This window comes from Gasterosteus aculeatus, chromosome 6 (genome assembly GCF_964276395.1).
Source record: "Gasterosteus aculeatus chromosome 6, fGasAcu3.hap1.1, whole genome shotgun sequence".
NCBI lineage: Eukaryota > Metazoa > Chordata > Actinopteri > Perciformes > Gasterosteidae > Gasterosteus > Gasterosteus aculeatus.
The window spans coordinates 10931166-10943957 of NC_135693.1; the positions used below are offsets into that span (position 1 = coordinate 10931166).

General features: G+C 38.7%; 58 non-coding genes across 58 annotated transcripts; all 58 read right to left on the reverse strand.

Moving 5' to 3' along the window:
• Positions 1–137: 137 nt before the first annotated feature.
• trnat-cgu (transfer RNA threonine (anticodon CGU)) lies at positions 138–211 on the reverse strand. The gene has a single exon. It is a non-coding gene; the product is annotated as a tRNA-Thr (tRNA).
• Positions 212–341: 130 nt separating this feature from the next.
• Positions 342–415, reverse strand: trnat-agu (transfer RNA threonine (anticodon AGU)). The gene has a single exon. It is a non-coding gene; the product is annotated as a tRNA-Thr (tRNA).
• An 88-nt stretch (positions 416–503) lies between these two features.
• trnat-agu (transfer RNA threonine (anticodon AGU)) lies at positions 504–577 on the reverse strand. The gene has a single exon. It is a non-coding gene; the product is annotated as a tRNA-Thr (tRNA).
• Positions 578–666: 89 nt separating this feature from the next.
• trnat-agu (transfer RNA threonine (anticodon AGU)) lies at positions 667–740 on the reverse strand. The gene has a single exon. It is a non-coding gene; the product is annotated as a tRNA-Thr (tRNA).
• Positions 741–828: 88 nt separating this feature from the next.
• Positions 829–902, reverse strand: trnat-agu (transfer RNA threonine (anticodon AGU)). The gene has a single exon. It is a non-coding gene; the product is annotated as a tRNA-Thr (tRNA).
• Positions 903–990: 88 nt separating this feature from the next.
• trnat-agu (transfer RNA threonine (anticodon AGU)) lies at positions 991–1064 on the reverse strand. The gene has a single exon. It is a non-coding gene; the product is annotated as a tRNA-Thr (tRNA).
• Positions 1065–1152: 88 nt separating this feature from the next.
• Positions 1153–1226, reverse strand: trnat-agu (transfer RNA threonine (anticodon AGU)). The gene has a single exon. It is a non-coding gene; the product is annotated as a tRNA-Thr (tRNA).
• Positions 1227–1314: 88 nt separating this feature from the next.
• trnat-ugu (transfer RNA threonine (anticodon UGU)) lies at positions 1315–1388 on the reverse strand. Its single transcript has one exon. It is a non-coding gene; the product is annotated as a tRNA-Thr (tRNA).
• Positions 1389–1620: 232 nt separating this feature from the next.
• trnat-ugu (transfer RNA threonine (anticodon UGU)) lies at positions 1621–1694 on the reverse strand. The gene has a single exon. It is a non-coding gene; the product is annotated as a tRNA-Thr (tRNA).
• A 130-nt stretch (positions 1695–1824) lies between these two features.
• On the reverse strand, positions 1825–1898 carry trnat-agu (transfer RNA threonine (anticodon AGU)). The gene has a single exon. It is a non-coding gene; the product is annotated as a tRNA-Thr (tRNA).
• Positions 1899–1986: 88 nt separating this feature from the next.
• trnat-ugu (transfer RNA threonine (anticodon UGU)) lies at positions 1987–2060 on the reverse strand. The gene has a single exon. It is a non-coding gene; the product is annotated as a tRNA-Thr (tRNA).
• Positions 2061–2293: 233 nt separating this feature from the next.
• Positions 2294–2367, reverse strand: trnat-ugu (transfer RNA threonine (anticodon UGU)). The gene has a single exon. It is a non-coding gene; the product is annotated as a tRNA-Thr (tRNA).
• A 130-nt stretch (positions 2368–2497) lies between these two features.
• trnat-ugu (transfer RNA threonine (anticodon UGU)) lies at positions 2498–2571 on the reverse strand. The gene has a single exon. It is a non-coding gene; the product is annotated as a tRNA-Thr (tRNA).
• Positions 2572–2803: 232 nt separating this feature from the next.
• Positions 2804–2877, reverse strand: trnat-cgu (transfer RNA threonine (anticodon CGU)). The gene has a single exon. It is a non-coding gene; the product is annotated as a tRNA-Thr (tRNA).
• A 130-nt stretch (positions 2878–3007) lies between these two features.
• Positions 3008–3081, reverse strand: trnat-agu (transfer RNA threonine (anticodon AGU)). Its single transcript has one exon. It is a non-coding gene; the product is annotated as a tRNA-Thr (tRNA).
• Positions 3082–3170: 89 nt separating this feature from the next.
• On the reverse strand, positions 3171–3244 carry trnat-agu (transfer RNA threonine (anticodon AGU)). The gene has a single exon. It is a non-coding gene; the product is annotated as a tRNA-Thr (tRNA).
• Positions 3245–3332: 88 nt separating this feature from the next.
• Positions 3333–3406, reverse strand: trnat-ugu (transfer RNA threonine (anticodon UGU)). Its single transcript has one exon. It is a non-coding gene; the product is annotated as a tRNA-Thr (tRNA).
• Positions 3407–3639: 233 nt separating this feature from the next.
• On the reverse strand, positions 3640–3713 carry trnat-cgu (transfer RNA threonine (anticodon CGU)). Its single transcript has one exon. It is a non-coding gene; the product is annotated as a tRNA-Thr (tRNA).
• Positions 3714–3844: 131 nt separating this feature from the next.
• On the reverse strand, positions 3845–3918 carry trnat-agu (transfer RNA threonine (anticodon AGU)). Its single transcript has one exon. It is a non-coding gene; the product is annotated as a tRNA-Thr (tRNA).
• A 250-nt stretch (positions 3919–4168) lies between these two features.
• Positions 4169–4242, reverse strand: trnat-agu (transfer RNA threonine (anticodon AGU)). The gene has a single exon. It is a non-coding gene; the product is annotated as a tRNA-Thr (tRNA).
• An 88-nt stretch (positions 4243–4330) lies between these two features.
• trnat-agu (transfer RNA threonine (anticodon AGU)) lies at positions 4331–4404 on the reverse strand. The gene has a single exon. It is a non-coding gene; the product is annotated as a tRNA-Thr (tRNA).
• Positions 4405–4654: 250 nt separating this feature from the next.
• trnat-ugu (transfer RNA threonine (anticodon UGU)) lies at positions 4655–4728 on the reverse strand. The gene has a single exon. It is a non-coding gene; the product is annotated as a tRNA-Thr (tRNA).
• A 233-nt stretch (positions 4729–4961) lies between these two features.
• trnat-cgu (transfer RNA threonine (anticodon CGU)) lies at positions 4962–5035 on the reverse strand. The gene has a single exon. It is a non-coding gene; the product is annotated as a tRNA-Thr (tRNA).
• Positions 5036–5165: 130 nt separating this feature from the next.
• trnat-agu (transfer RNA threonine (anticodon AGU)) lies at positions 5166–5239 on the reverse strand. Its single transcript has one exon. It is a non-coding gene; the product is annotated as a tRNA-Thr (tRNA).
• An 88-nt stretch (positions 5240–5327) lies between these two features.
• Positions 5328–5401, reverse strand: trnat-agu (transfer RNA threonine (anticodon AGU)). Its single transcript has one exon. It is a non-coding gene; the product is annotated as a tRNA-Thr (tRNA).
• An 88-nt stretch (positions 5402–5489) lies between these two features.
• Positions 5490–5563, reverse strand: trnat-agu (transfer RNA threonine (anticodon AGU)). Its single transcript has one exon. It is a non-coding gene; the product is annotated as a tRNA-Thr (tRNA).
• An 88-nt stretch (positions 5564–5651) lies between these two features.
• trnat-ugu (transfer RNA threonine (anticodon UGU)) lies at positions 5652–5725 on the reverse strand. Its single transcript has one exon. It is a non-coding gene; the product is annotated as a tRNA-Thr (tRNA).
• A 232-nt stretch (positions 5726–5957) lies between these two features.
• trnat-cgu (transfer RNA threonine (anticodon CGU)) lies at positions 5958–6031 on the reverse strand. The gene has a single exon. It is a non-coding gene; the product is annotated as a tRNA-Thr (tRNA).
• Positions 6032–6161: 130 nt separating this feature from the next.
• Positions 6162–6235, reverse strand: trnat-agu (transfer RNA threonine (anticodon AGU)). The gene has a single exon. It is a non-coding gene; the product is annotated as a tRNA-Thr (tRNA).
• Positions 6236–6323: 88 nt separating this feature from the next.
• trnat-agu (transfer RNA threonine (anticodon AGU)) lies at positions 6324–6397 on the reverse strand. The gene has a single exon. It is a non-coding gene; the product is annotated as a tRNA-Thr (tRNA).
• An 89-nt stretch (positions 6398–6486) lies between these two features.
• Positions 6487–6560, reverse strand: trnat-agu (transfer RNA threonine (anticodon AGU)). Its single transcript has one exon. It is a non-coding gene; the product is annotated as a tRNA-Thr (tRNA).
• An 88-nt stretch (positions 6561–6648) lies between these two features.
• trnat-ugu (transfer RNA threonine (anticodon UGU)) lies at positions 6649–6722 on the reverse strand. The gene has a single exon. It is a non-coding gene; the product is annotated as a tRNA-Thr (tRNA).
• A 233-nt stretch (positions 6723–6955) lies between these two features.
• On the reverse strand, positions 6956–7029 carry trnat-cgu (transfer RNA threonine (anticodon CGU)). The gene has a single exon. It is a non-coding gene; the product is annotated as a tRNA-Thr (tRNA).
• Positions 7030–7160: 131 nt separating this feature from the next.
• trnat-agu (transfer RNA threonine (anticodon AGU)) lies at positions 7161–7234 on the reverse strand. The gene has a single exon. It is a non-coding gene; the product is annotated as a tRNA-Thr (tRNA).
• Positions 7235–7322: 88 nt separating this feature from the next.
• Positions 7323–7396, reverse strand: trnat-ugu (transfer RNA threonine (anticodon UGU)). Its single transcript has one exon. It is a non-coding gene; the product is annotated as a tRNA-Thr (tRNA).
• Positions 7397–7484: 88 nt separating this feature from the next.
• Positions 7485–7558, reverse strand: trnat-agu (transfer RNA threonine (anticodon AGU)). The gene has a single exon. It is a non-coding gene; the product is annotated as a tRNA-Thr (tRNA).
• A 90-nt stretch (positions 7559–7648) lies between these two features.
• Positions 7649–7722, reverse strand: trnat-ugu (transfer RNA threonine (anticodon UGU)). Its single transcript has one exon. It is a non-coding gene; the product is annotated as a tRNA-Thr (tRNA).
• A 233-nt stretch (positions 7723–7955) lies between these two features.
• Positions 7956–8029, reverse strand: trnat-cgu (transfer RNA threonine (anticodon CGU)). Its single transcript has one exon. It is a non-coding gene; the product is annotated as a tRNA-Thr (tRNA).
• Positions 8030–8159: 130 nt separating this feature from the next.
• trnat-agu (transfer RNA threonine (anticodon AGU)) lies at positions 8160–8233 on the reverse strand. The gene has a single exon. It is a non-coding gene; the product is annotated as a tRNA-Thr (tRNA).
• An 88-nt stretch (positions 8234–8321) lies between these two features.
• trnat-agu (transfer RNA threonine (anticodon AGU)) lies at positions 8322–8395 on the reverse strand. Its single transcript has one exon. It is a non-coding gene; the product is annotated as a tRNA-Thr (tRNA).
• Positions 8396–8483: 88 nt separating this feature from the next.
• trnat-ugu (transfer RNA threonine (anticodon UGU)) lies at positions 8484–8557 on the reverse strand. Its single transcript has one exon. It is a non-coding gene; the product is annotated as a tRNA-Thr (tRNA).
• Positions 8558–8790: 233 nt separating this feature from the next.
• On the reverse strand, positions 8791–8864 carry trnat-cgu (transfer RNA threonine (anticodon CGU)). The gene has a single exon. It is a non-coding gene; the product is annotated as a tRNA-Thr (tRNA).
• A 293-nt stretch (positions 8865–9157) lies between these two features.
• On the reverse strand, positions 9158–9231 carry trnat-agu (transfer RNA threonine (anticodon AGU)). Its single transcript has one exon. It is a non-coding gene; the product is annotated as a tRNA-Thr (tRNA).
• Positions 9232–9481: 250 nt separating this feature from the next.
• trnat-agu (transfer RNA threonine (anticodon AGU)) lies at positions 9482–9555 on the reverse strand. Its single transcript has one exon. It is a non-coding gene; the product is annotated as a tRNA-Thr (tRNA).
• A 90-nt stretch (positions 9556–9645) lies between these two features.
• trnat-ugu (transfer RNA threonine (anticodon UGU)) lies at positions 9646–9719 on the reverse strand. Its single transcript has one exon. It is a non-coding gene; the product is annotated as a tRNA-Thr (tRNA).
• Positions 9720–9952: 233 nt separating this feature from the next.
• Positions 9953–10026, reverse strand: trnat-cgu (transfer RNA threonine (anticodon CGU)). Its single transcript has one exon. It is a non-coding gene; the product is annotated as a tRNA-Thr (tRNA).
• Positions 10027–10156: 130 nt separating this feature from the next.
• On the reverse strand, positions 10157–10230 carry trnat-agu (transfer RNA threonine (anticodon AGU)). The gene has a single exon. It is a non-coding gene; the product is annotated as a tRNA-Thr (tRNA).
• Positions 10231–10318: 88 nt separating this feature from the next.
• Positions 10319–10392, reverse strand: trnat-ugu (transfer RNA threonine (anticodon UGU)). Its single transcript has one exon. It is a non-coding gene; the product is annotated as a tRNA-Thr (tRNA).
• Positions 10393–10480: 88 nt separating this feature from the next.
• Positions 10481–10554, reverse strand: trnat-agu (transfer RNA threonine (anticodon AGU)). Its single transcript has one exon. It is a non-coding gene; the product is annotated as a tRNA-Thr (tRNA).
• A 90-nt stretch (positions 10555–10644) lies between these two features.
• Positions 10645–10718, reverse strand: trnat-ugu (transfer RNA threonine (anticodon UGU)). Its single transcript has one exon. It is a non-coding gene; the product is annotated as a tRNA-Thr (tRNA).
• A 233-nt stretch (positions 10719–10951) lies between these two features.
• Positions 10952–11025, reverse strand: trnat-cgu (transfer RNA threonine (anticodon CGU)). The gene has a single exon. It is a non-coding gene; the product is annotated as a tRNA-Thr (tRNA).
• A 307-nt stretch (positions 11026–11332) lies between these two features.
• On the reverse strand, positions 11333–11406 carry trnat-agu (transfer RNA threonine (anticodon AGU)). The gene has a single exon. It is a non-coding gene; the product is annotated as a tRNA-Thr (tRNA).
• An 88-nt stretch (positions 11407–11494) lies between these two features.
• On the reverse strand, positions 11495–11568 carry trnat-ugu (transfer RNA threonine (anticodon UGU)). The gene has a single exon. It is a non-coding gene; the product is annotated as a tRNA-Thr (tRNA).
• An 88-nt stretch (positions 11569–11656) lies between these two features.
• Positions 11657–11730, reverse strand: trnat-agu (transfer RNA threonine (anticodon AGU)). The gene has a single exon. It is a non-coding gene; the product is annotated as a tRNA-Thr (tRNA).
• A 90-nt stretch (positions 11731–11820) lies between these two features.
• On the reverse strand, positions 11821–11894 carry trnat-ugu (transfer RNA threonine (anticodon UGU)). The gene has a single exon. It is a non-coding gene; the product is annotated as a tRNA-Thr (tRNA).
• Positions 11895–12127: 233 nt separating this feature from the next.
• trnat-cgu (transfer RNA threonine (anticodon CGU)) lies at positions 12128–12201 on the reverse strand. Its single transcript has one exon. It is a non-coding gene; the product is annotated as a tRNA-Thr (tRNA).
• A 307-nt stretch (positions 12202–12508) lies between these two features.
• On the reverse strand, positions 12509–12582 carry trnat-agu (transfer RNA threonine (anticodon AGU)). The gene has a single exon. It is a non-coding gene; the product is annotated as a tRNA-Thr (tRNA).
• Positions 12583–12670: 88 nt separating this feature from the next.
• Positions 12671–12744, reverse strand: trnat-agu (transfer RNA threonine (anticodon AGU)). The gene has a single exon. It is a non-coding gene; the product is annotated as a tRNA-Thr (tRNA).
• Positions 12745–12792: the final 48 nt, after the last annotated feature.

The following is a 12792-nucleotide window of genomic DNA, read 5'->3' on the forward strand; positions in this document are numbered from 1 at the left end:
GAATTAAACAGGATCTTTTGAGACAGTCAGTCAAGCATCAAACCACATTTCCTTTGTTAGTACCCTCGTCCCTATGAAACTGGAATCTCGTTTGTAAACAAGGCATTATGAACACTAAATGAATATTATAGCGACGAAGGCCCTGCTGGCATTTGAACCCAGGGTCTCCTATTTACGAAACAGGCGCTTTAACCAACTAAGCCACAGAGCCCTTGGATATGCCTTTTATTCCTAAAGATCTTGAGTTTAGCTGTATTACACCAGGTTTTAATGCACAAAAGTAAAATGTAATATCTCACCAAGTTGGAATAATAAAAAAAGGAAGTCAAAACAGAGGTTAAAGGCACTGCTGGGATTTGAACCCAGGATCTCCTGTTTACTAGACAGGCACTTTGACCATCTAAGCCACAGCGCCTCTACTTGAAGCGTTTAAACCAAAAACGAGTTGAACTTCTTTTCAAAAAAGTTTTAATTATGAAAATGAAGTGAAAACACTGGGTTAAAGGCACTGCTGGGATTTGAACCCAGGATCTCCTGTTTACTAGACAGGCACTTTGACCAACTAAGCCACAGCACCTCTACTTGAAGCACCCAAACAAAAAACGAATTGAATACCTTTTCAAAAAATGTTTTAATCAGAAAAATGAAGACAAGACACATTTTTAAAGGCACTGCTGGGATTTGAACCCAGGATCTCCTGTTTACTAGACAGGCACTTTGACCATCTAAGCCACAGCGCCTCTACTTGAAGCTGTTAAACCAAAAACGAGTTGAACTTCTTTTCAAAAAAGTTTTAATTATGAAAATGAAGTGAAAACACTGGGTTAAAGGCACTGCTGGGATTTGAACCCAGGATCTCCTGTTTACTAGACAGGCACTTTGACCAACTAAGCCACAGCGCCTCTACTTGAAGCACCTAAACAAAAAACGAATTGAATACCTTTTCAAAAAAGTTTTAATCAGAAAAATGAAGACAAGACACATTTTTAAAGGCACTGCTGGGATTTGAACCCAGGATCTCCTGTTTACTAGACAGGCACTTTGACCATCTAAGCCACAGCGCCTCTACTTGAAGCTGTTAAACCAAAAACGAGTTGAACTTCTTTTCAAAAAAGTTTTAATTATGAAAATGAAGTGAAAACACTGGGTTAAAGGCACTGCTGGGATTTGAACCCAGGATCTCCTGTTTACTAGACAGGCACTTTGACCAACTAAGCCACAGCGCCTCTACTTGAAGCACCTAAACAAAAAACGAATTGAATACCTTTTCAAAAAAGTTTTAATCAGAAAAATGAACACAAGACACATTTTTAAAGGCACTGCTGGGATTTGAACCCAGGATCTCCTGTTTACAAGGCAGGCACTTTGACCAGCTAAGCCACAGCGCCACTGTTTTAAGTTTTTCCTGAAAACGATTAAATTTAATTCATTTTTACCATGTTGGGAATCTAAAAATGCTGTTAAACTTTTAAAGATGGGGTCGAGAATTAAACAGGATCTTTTGAGACAGTCAGTCAAGCATCAAACCACGTTGCCTTTGTTAGTAGACTCGTCCCTATGAAACTGGAATCTCGTTTGAAACAAGGCATTATGAACACTAAATGAATATTATAGCGACGAAGGCCCTGCTGGGATTTGAACCCAGGGTCTCCTGTTTACAAAACAGGCGCTTTAACCAACTAAGCCACAGAGCCCTTGGATATGCCTTTTATTCCTAAAGATCTTGAGTTTAGCTGTATTTCACCAGGTTTTAATGCACAAAAGTAAAATGTAATATCTCACCAAGTTGGAATAATAAAAAAAGGAAGTCAAAACAGAGGTTAAAGGCACTGCTGGGATTTGAACCCAGGATCTCCTGTTTACTAGACAGGCACTTTGACCATCTAAGCCACAGCGCCTCTACTTGAAGCGTTTAAACCAAAAACGAGTTGAACTTCTTTTCAAAAAAGTTTTAATTATGAAAATGAAGTGAAAACACTGGGTTAAAGGCACTGCTGGGATTTGAACACAGGATCTCCTGTTTACAAGACAGGCACTTTGACCAGCTAAGCCACAGCGCCACTGTTTTAAGTTTTTCCTGAAAACGATTAAATTTAATTCATTTTTACCATGTTGGAAATCTAAAAATGCTGTTAAACTTTTAAAGATGGGGTCGAGAATTAAACAGGATCTTTTGAGACAGTCAGTCAAGCATCAAACCACATTTCCTTTGTTAGTACCCTCGTCCCTATGAAACTGGAATCTCGTTTGTAAACAAGGCATTATGAACACTAAATGAATATTATAGCGACGAAGGCCCTGCTGGGATTTGAACCCAGGGTCTCCTGTTTACAAAACAGGGGCTTTAACCAACTAAGCCACAGAGCCCTTGGATATGCCTTTTATTCCTAAAGATCTTGAGTTTAGCTGTATTTCACCAGGTTTTAATGCACAAAAGTAAAATGTAATATCTCACCAAGTTGGAATAATAAAAAAAGGAAGTCAAAACAGAGGTTAAAGGCACTGCTGGGATTTGAACCCAGGATCTCCTGTTTACAAGACAGGCACTTTGACCAGCTAAGCCACAGCGCCACTGTTTTAAGTTTTTCCTGAAAACGATTAAATTTAATTCATTTTTACCATGTTGGGAATCTAAAAATGCTGTTAAACTTTTAAAGATGGGGTCGAGAATTAAACAGGATCTTTTGAGACAGTCAGTCAAGCATCAAACCACATTGCCTTTGTTAGTAGACTCGTCCCTATGAAACTGGAATCTCGTTTGAAACAAGGCATTATGAACACTAAATGAATATTATAGCGACGAAGGCCCTGCTGGGATTTGAACCCAGGGTCTCCTGTTTACGAAACAGGCGCTTTAACCAACTAAGCCACAGAGCCCTTGGATATGCCTTTTATTCCTAAAGATCTTGAGTTTAGCTGTATTTCACCAGGTTTTAATGCACAAAAGTAAAATGTAATATCTCACCAAGTTGGAATAATAAAAAAAGGAAGTCAAAACAGAGGTTAAAGGCACTGCTGGGATTGGAACCCAGGATCTCCTGTTTACTAGACAGGCACTTTGACCAACTAAGCCACAGAGCCTCTACTTGAAGCGTTTAAACCAAAAACGAGTTGAACTTCTTTTCAAAAAATGTTTTAAATAGAAAAATGAAGACAAGACACATTTTTAAAGGCACTGCTGGGATTTGAACCCAGGATCTCCTGTTTACTAGACAGGCACTTTGACCATCTAAGCCACAGCGCCTCTACTTGAAGCGCTTAAACCAAAAACGAGTTGAACTTCTTTTCAAAAAAGTTTTAATTATGAAAATGAAGTGAAAACACTGGGTTAAAGGCACTGCTGGGATTTGAACACAGGATCTCCTGTTTACAAGACAGGCACTTTGACCAGCTAAGCCACAGCGCCACTGTTTTAAGTTTTTCCTGAAAACGATTAAATTTAATTCATTTTTACCATGTTGGAAATCTAAAAATGCTGTTAAACTTTTAAAGATGGGGTCGAGAATTAAACAGGATCTTTTGAGACAGTCAGTCAAGCATCAAACCACATTGCCTTTGTTAGTAACCTCGTCCCTATGAAACTGGAATCTCGTTTGTAAACAAGGCATTATGAACACTAAATGAATATTATAGCGACGAAGGCCCTGCTGGGATTTAAACCCAGGGTCTCCTGTTTACGAAACAGGGGCTTTAACCAACTAAGCCACAGAGCCCTTGGATATGCCTTTTATTCCTAAAGATCTTGAGTTTAGCTGTATTTCACCAGGTTTTAATGCACAAAAGTAAAATGTAATATCTCAGCAAGTTGGAATAATAAAAAAAAGGAAGTCAAAACAGAGGTTAAAGGCACTGCTGGGATTTGAACCCAGGATCTCCTGTTTACTAGACAGGCACTTTGACCAACTAATCCACAGAGCCTCTACTTGAAGCGTTTAAACCAAAAACGAGTTGAACTTCTTTTCAAGAAAGTTTTAATTATGAAAATGAAGTGAAAACACTGGGTTAAAGGCACTGCTGGGATTTGAACCTAGGAATTCCTGTTTACTAGACAGGCACTTTGACCAACTAAGCCACAGAGCCTCTACTTGAAGCGTTTAAACCAAAAACAAGTTGAACTTCTTTTCAAAAAAGTTTTAATTATGAAAATGAAGTCAAAACACTGGGTTAAAGGCACTGCTGGGATTTGAACCCAGGATCTCCTGTTTACTAGACAGGCACTTTGACCAACTAAGCCACAGCGCCTCTGCTTGAAGTGTTTAAACCAAAAACAAGTTGAACTTCTTTTCAAAAAAGTTTTAATCAGAAAAATGAAGACAAGAAACATTTTTAAAGGCACCGCAGGGATTTGAACCCAGGATCTCCTGTTTACTAGACAGGCACTTTGACCAACTAAGCCACAGCGCCTCTGCTTGAAGCGTTTAAACCAAAAACGAGTTGAACTTCTTTTCAAAAAAGATTTAATTATGAAAATGAAGTCAAAACACTGGGTTAATGGCACTGCTGGGATTTGAACCTAGGAATTCCTGTTTACTAGACAGGCACTTTGACCATCTAAGCCACAGCGCCTCTACTTGAAGCTGTTAAACCCAAAACGAGTTGAACTTCTTTTCAAAAAAGTTTTAATCATGAAAATGAAGTGAAAACACCGGGTTAAAGGCACTGCTGGGATTTGAACCCAGGATCTCCTGTTTACAAGACAGGCACTTTGACCAGCTAAGCCACAGCGCCACTGTTTTAAGTTTTTCCTGAAAACGATTAAATTTAATTCATTTTTACCATGTTGGAAATCTAAAAATGCTGTTAAACTTTTAAAGATGGGGTCGAGAATTAAACAGGATCTTTTGAAACAGTCAGTCTAGCATCAAACCACATTGCCTTTGTTAGTAGACTCGTCCCTATGAAACTGGAATCTCGTTTGTAAACAAGGCATTATGAACACCAAATGAATATTATAGCGACGAAGGCCCTGCTGGGATTTGAACCCAGGGTCTCCTGTTTACGAAACAGGCGCTTTAACCAACTAAGCCACAGAGCCCTTGGACATGCATTTTATTCCTAAAGATCTTGAGTTTAGCTGTATTTCACCAGGTTTTAATGCACAAAAGTAAAATGTAATATCTCAGCAAGTTGGAATAATAAAAAAAGGAAGTCAAAACAGAGGTTAAAGGCACTGCTGGGATTTGAACCCAGGATCTCCTGTTTACTAGACAGGCACTTTGACCAACTAATCCACAGAGCCTCTACTTGAAGCGTTTAAACCAAAAACCAGTTGAACTTCTTTTCAAAAAAGTTTTAATTATGAAAATGAAGTCAAAACACTGGGTTAAAGGCACTGCTGGGATTTGAACCCAGGATCTCCTGTTTACTAGACAGGCACTTTGACCAACTAATCCACAGAGCCTCTACTTGAAGCTGTTAAACCAAAAGCCAGTTGAACTTCTTTTCAAAAAAGTTTTAATTATGAAAATGAAGTTAAAACACTGGGTAAGAGGCACTGCTGGGATTTGAACCGAGGATCTCCTGTTTACTAGACAGGCACTTTGACCAACTAAGCCACAGCGCCTCTGCTTGAAGCGTTTACACCAAAAACGAGTTGAACTTCTTTTCAAAAAAGATTTAATTATGAAAATGAAGTCAAAACACTGGGTTAAAGGCACTGCTGGGATTTGAACCCAGGATCTCCTGTTTACAAGACAGGCACTTCGACCAGCTAAGCCACAGCGCCACTGTTTTAAGTTTTTCCTGAAAACGATTAAATTTAATTCATTTTTACCATGTTGGGAATCTAAAAATGCTGTTAAACTTTTAAAGATGGGGTCGAGAATTAAACAGGATCTTTTGAGACAGTCAGTCAAGCATCAAACCACATTGCCTTTGTTAGTAGACTCGTCCCTATGAAACTGGAATCTCGTTTGAAACAAGGCATTATGAACACTAAATGAATATTATAGCGACGAAGGCCCTGCTGGGATTTGAACCCAGGGTCTCCTGTTTACGAAACAGGCGCTTTAACCAACTAAGCCACAGAGCCCTTGGATATGCCTTTTATTCCTAAAGATCTTGAGTTTAGCTGTATTTCACCAGGTTTTAATGAACAAAAGTAAAATGTAATATCTCACCAAGTTGGAATAATAAAAAAAGGAAGTCAAAACAGAGGTTAAAGGCACTGCTGGGATTTGAACCCAGGATCTCCTGTTTACTAGACAGGCACTTTGACCAACTAAGCCACAGAGCCTCTACTTGAAGCGTTTAAACCAAAAACGAGTTGAACTTCTTTTCAAAAAAGTTTTAATTATGAAAATGAAGTGAAAACACTGGGTTAAAGGCACTGCTGGGATTTGAACCCAGGATCTCCTGTTTACTAGACAGGCACTTTGACCAACTAAGCCACAGCACCTCTACTTGAAGCACCTAAACAAAAAACGAATTGAATACCTTTTCAAAAAATGTTTTAAATAGAAAAATGAAGACAAGACACATTTTTAAAGGCACTGCTGGGATTTGAACCCAGGATCTCCTGTTTACTAGACAGGCACTTTGACCATCTAAGCCACAGCGCCTCTACTTGAAGCGCTTAAACCAAAAACGAGTTGAACTTCTTTTCAAAAAAGTTTTAATTATGAAAATGAAGTGAAAACACTGGGTTAAAGGCACTGCTGGGATTTGAACCCAGGATCTCCTGTTTACAAGACAGGCACTTTGACCAGCTAAGCCACAGCGCCACTGTTTTAAGTTTTTCCTGAAAACGATTAAATTTAATTCATTTTTACCATGTTGGAAATCTAAAAATGCTGTTAAACTTTTAAAGATGGGGTCGAGAATTAAACAGGATCTTTTGAGACAGTCAGTCAAGCATCAAACCACATTTCCTTTGTTAGTACCCTCGTCCCTATGAAACTGGAATCTCGTTTGTAAACAAGGCATTATGAACACTAAATGAATATTATAGCGACGAAGGCCCTGCTGGGATTTGAACCCAGGGTCTCCTGTTTACGAAACAGGCGCTTTAACCAACTAAGCCACGGAGCCCTTGGATATGCCTTTTATTCCTAAAGATCTTGAGTTTAGCTGTATTACACCAGGGTTTAATGCACAAAAGTAAAATGTAATATCTCAGCAAGTTGGAATAATAAAAAAAAGGAAGTCAAAACAGAGGTTAAAGGCACTGCCGGGATTTGAACCCAGGATCTCCTGTTTACTAGACAGGCACTTTGACCATCTAAGCCACAGCGCCTCTACTTGAAGCGCTTAAACCAAAAACGAGTTGAACTTCTCTTCAAAAAAGTTTTAATTATGAAAATGAAGTGAAAACACTGGGTTAAAGGCACTGCTGGGATTTGAACCCAGGATCTATTGTTTACAAGACAGGCACTATGACCAACTAAGCCACAGAGCCTCTACTTGAAGCGTTTAAACCAAAAACAAGTTGAACTTCTTTTCAAAAAAGTTTTAATTATGAAAATGAAGTCAAAACACTGGGTTAAAGGCACTGCTGGGATTTGAACCCAGGATCTCCTGTTTACTAGACAGGCACTTTGACCATCTAAGCCACAGCGCCTCTACTTGAAGCTGTTAAACCCAAAACAAGTTGAACTTCTTTTCAAAAAAGTTTTAATTATGAAAATGAAGTGAAAACACTTGGTTATAAAGGCACTGCTGGGATTTGAACCCAGGATCTCCTGTTTACAAGACAGGCACTTTGACCAGCTAAGCCACAGCGCCACTGTTTTAAGTTTTTCCTGAAAACGATTAAATTTAATTCATTTTTACCATGTTGGAAATCTAAAAATGCTGTTAAACTTTTAAAGATGGGGTCAAGAATTAAACAGGATCTTTTGAGACAGTCAGTCAAGCATCAAACCACATTTCCTTTGTTAGTACCCTCGTCCCTATGAAACTGGAATCTCGTTTGTAGACAAGGCATTATGGACACTAAATGAATATTATAGAGACGAAGACCCTGCTGGGATTTGAACCCAGGGTCTCCTGTTTACGAAACAGGCGCTTTAACCAACTAAGCCACAGAGCCCTTGGATATGCCTTTTATTCCTAAAGATCTTGAGTTTAGCTGTATTTCACCAGGTTTTAATGCACAAAAGTAAAATGTAATATCTCACCAAGTTGGAATAATAAAAAAAGGAAGTCAAAACAGAGGTTAAAGGCACTGCTGGGATTTGAACCCAGGATCTCCTGTTTACTAGACAGGCACTTTGACCAACTAAGCCACAGCGCCTCTACTTGAAGCACCTAAACAAAAAACGAATTGAATACCTTTTCAAAAAAGTTTTAATCAGAAAAATGAAGACAAGACACATTTTTAAAGGCACTGCTGGGATTTGAACCCAGGATCTCCTGTTTACTAGACAGGCACTTTGACCATCTAAGCCACAGCGCCTCTACTTGAAGCGCTTAAACCAAAAACGAGTTGAACTTCTTTTCAAAAAAGTTTTAATTATGAAAATGAAGTGAAAACACTGGGTTAAAGGCACTGCTGGGATTTGAACCCAGGATCTCCTGTTTACAAGACAGGCACTATGACCAGCTAAGCCACAGCGCCACTGTTTTAAGTTTTTCCTGAAAACGATTAAATTTAATTCATTTTTACCATGTTGGAAATCTAAAAATGCTGTTAAACTTTTAAAGATGGGGTCGAGAATTAAACAGGATCTTTTGAGACAGTCAGTCAAGCATCAAACCACATTTCCTTTGTTAGTACCCTCGTCCCTATGAAACTGGAATCTCGTTTGTAAACAAGGCATTATGAACACTAAATGAATATTATAGCGACGAAGGCCCTGCTGGCATTTGAACCCAGGGTCTCCTATTTACGAAACAGGCGCTTTAACCAACTAAGCCACAGAGCCCTTGGATATGCCTTTTATTCCTAAAGATCTTGAGTTTAGCTGTATTACACCAGGTTTTAATGCACAAAAGTAAAATGTAATATCTCAGCAAGTTGGAATAATAAAAAAAAGGAAGTCAAAACAGAGGTTAAAGGCACTGCCGGGATTTGAACCCAGGATCTCCTGTTTACTAGACAGGCACTTTGACCAACTAATCCACAGAGCCTCTACTTTAAGCGTTTAAACCAAAAACGAGTTGAACTTCTTTTCAAAAAAGTTTTAATTATGAAAATGAAGTGAAAACACTGGGTTAAAGGCACTGCTGGGATTTGAACCCAGGATCTCCTGTTTACTAGACAGGCACTTTGACCAACTAAGCCACAGCGCCTCTACTTGAAGCGTTTAAACCAAAAAAGAGTTGAACTTCTCTTCAAAAAAGTTTTAATTATGAAAATGAAGTCCAAACACTGGGTTAAAGGCACTGCTGGGATTTGAACCTAGGAATTCCTGTTTACTAGACAGGCACTTTGACCAACTAAGCCACAGAGCCTCTACTTGAAGCGTTTAAACCAAAAACAAGTTGAACTTCTTTTCAAAAAAGTTTTAATTATAAAAATGAAGTCAAAACACTGGGTTAAAGGCACTGCTGGGATTTGAACCCAGGATCTCCTGTTTACTAGACAGGCACTTTGACCATCTAAGCCACAGCGCCTCTACTTGAAGCTGTTAAACCCAAAACGAGTTGAACTTCTTTTCAAAAAAGTTTTAATTATGAAAATGAAGTGAAAACACTGGGTTATAAAGGCACTGCTGGGATTTGAACCCAGGATCTCCTGTTTACAAGACAGGCACTTTGACCAGCTAAGCCACAGCGCCACTGTTTTAAGTTTTTCCTGAAAACGATTAAATTTAATTCATTTTTACCATGTTGGAAATCTAAAAATGCTGTTAAACTTTTAAAGATGGGGTCAAGAATTAAACAGGATCTTTTGAGACAGTCAGTCAAGCATCAAACCACATTTCCTTTGTTAGTACCCTCGTCCCTATGAAACTGGAATCTCGTTTGTAAACAAGGCATTATGGACACTAAATGAATATTATAGAGACGAAGGCCCTGCTGGGATTTGAATCCAGGGTCTCCTGTTTACGAAACAGGCGCTTTAACCAACTAAGCCACAGAGCCCTTGGATATGCCTTTTATTCCTAAAGATCTTGAGTTTAGCTGTATTTCACCAGGTTTTAATGCACAAAAGTAAAATGTAATATCTCACCAAGTTGGAATAATAAAAAAAGGAAGTCAAAACAGAGGTTAAAGGCACTGCTGGGATTTGAACCCAGGATCTCCTGTTTACTAGACAGGCACTTTGACCATCTAAGCCACAGCGCCTCTACTTGAAGCGCTTAAACCAAAAACGAGTTGAACTTCTCTTCAAAAAAGTTTTAATTATGAAAATGAAGTGAAAACACTGGGTTAAAGGCACTGCTGGGATTTGAACCCAGGATCTCCTGTTTACAAGACAGGCACTATGACCAACTAAGCCACAGAGCCTCTACTTGAAGCGTTTAAACCAAAAACAAGTTGAACTTCTTTTCAAAAAAGTTTTAATTATGAAAATGAAGTCAAAACACTGGGTTAAAGGCACTGCTGGGATTTGAACCCAGGATCTCCTGTTTACTAGACAGGCACTTTGACCATCTAAGCCACAGCGCCTCTACTTGAAGCTGTTAAACCCAAAACAAGTTGAACTTCTTTTCAAAAAAGTTTTAATTATGAAAATGAAGTGAAAACACTTGGTTATAAAGGCACTGCTGGGATTTGAACCCAGGATCTCCTGTTTACAAGACAGGCACTTTGACCAGCTAAGCCACAGCGCCACTGTTTTAAGTTTTTCCTGAAAACGATTAAATTTAATTCATTTTTACCATGTTGGAAATCTAAAAATGCTGTTAAACTTTTAAAGATGGGGTCAAGAATTAAACAGGATCTTTTGAGACAGTCAGTCAAGCATCAAACCACATTTCCTTTGTTAGTACCCTCGTCCCTATGAAACTGGAATCTCGTTTGTAAACAAGGCATTATGGACACTAAATGAATATTATAGAGACGAAGACCCTGCTGGGATTTGAACCCAGGGTCTCCTGTTTACGAAACAGGCGCTTTAACCAACTAAGCCACAGAGCCCTTGGATATGCCTTTTATTCCTAAAGATCTTGAGTTTAGCTGTATTTCACCAGGTTTTAATGCACAAAAGTAAAATGTAATATCTCACCAAGTTGGAATAATAAAAAAAGGAAGGAATTTGAACCCAGGGTCTCCTGTTTACGAAACAGGCGCTTTAACCAACTAAGCCACAGAGCCCTTGGATATGCCTTTTATTCCTAAAGATCTTGAGTTTAGCTGTATTTCACCAGGTTTTAATGCACAAAAGTAAAATGTAATATCTCACCAAGTTGGAATAATAAAAAAAGGAAGTCAAAACAGAGGTTAAAGGCACTGCTAGGATTTGAACCCAGGATCTCCTGTTGACTAGACAGGCACTTTGACCAACTAAGCCACAGCGCCTCTACTTGAAGCGCTTAAACCAAAAACGAGTTGAACTTCTCTTCAAAAAAGTTTTAATTATGAAAATGAAGTGAAAACACTGGGTTAAAGGCACTGCTGGGATTTGAACCCAGGATCTCCTGTTTACAAGACAGGCACTATGACCAACTAAGCCACAGAGCCTCTACTTGAAGCGTTTAAACCAAAAACAAGTTGAACTTCTTTTCAAAAAAGTTTTAATTATGAAAATGAAGTCAAAACACTGGGTTAAAGGCACTGCTGGGATTTGAACCCAGGATCTCCTGTTTACTAGACAGGCACTTTGACCATCTAAGCCACAGCGCCTCTACTTGAAGCTGTTAAACCCAAAACAAGTTGAACTTCTTTTCAAAAAAGTTTTAATTATGAAAATGAAGTGAAAACACTTGGTTATAAAGGCACTGCTGGGATTTGAACCCAGGATCTCCTGTTTACAAGACAGGCACTTTGACCAGCTAAGCCACAGCGCCACTGTTTTAAGTTTTTCCTGAAAACGATTAAATTTAATTCATTTTTACCATGTTGGAAATCTAAAAATGCTGTTAAACTTTTAAAGATGGGGTCAAGAATTAAACAGGATCTTTTGAGACAGTCAGTCAAGCATCAAACCACATTTCCTTTGTTAGTACCCTCGTCCCTATGAAACTGGAATCTCGTTTGTAAACAAGGCATTATGGACACTAAATGAATATTATAGAGACGAAGACCCTGCTGGGATTTGAACCCAGGGTCTCCTGTTTACGAAACAGGCCCTTTAACCAACTAAGCCACAGAGCCCTTGGGTATGCCTTTTATTCCTAAAGATCTTGAGTTTAGCTGTATTTCACCAGGTTTTAATGCACAAAAGTAAAATGTAATATCTCACCAAGTTGGAATAATAAAAAAAGGAAGGAATTTGAACCCAGGGTCTCCTGTTTACGAAACAGGCGCTTTAACCAACTAAGCCACAGAGCCCTTGGATATGCCTTTTATTCCTAAAGATCTTGAGTTTAGCTGTATTTCACCAGGTTTTAATGCACAAAAGTAAAATGTAATATCTCACCAAGTTGGAATAATAAAAAAAGGAAGTCAAAACAGAGGTTAAAGGCACTGCTGGGATTTGAACCCAGGATCTCCTGTTGACTAGACAGGCACTTTGACCAACTAAGCCACAGAGCCTCTACTTGAAGCGTTTAAACCAAAAACGAGTTGAACTTCTTTTCAAAAAAGTTTTAATTATGAAAATGAAGTGAAAACACTGGGTTAAAGGCACTGCTGGGATTTGAACCCAGGATCTCCTGTTTACTAGACAGGCACTTTGACCAACTAAGCCACAGCGCCTCTACTTGAAGCACCTAAACAAAAAACGAATTGAATACCTTTTCAAAA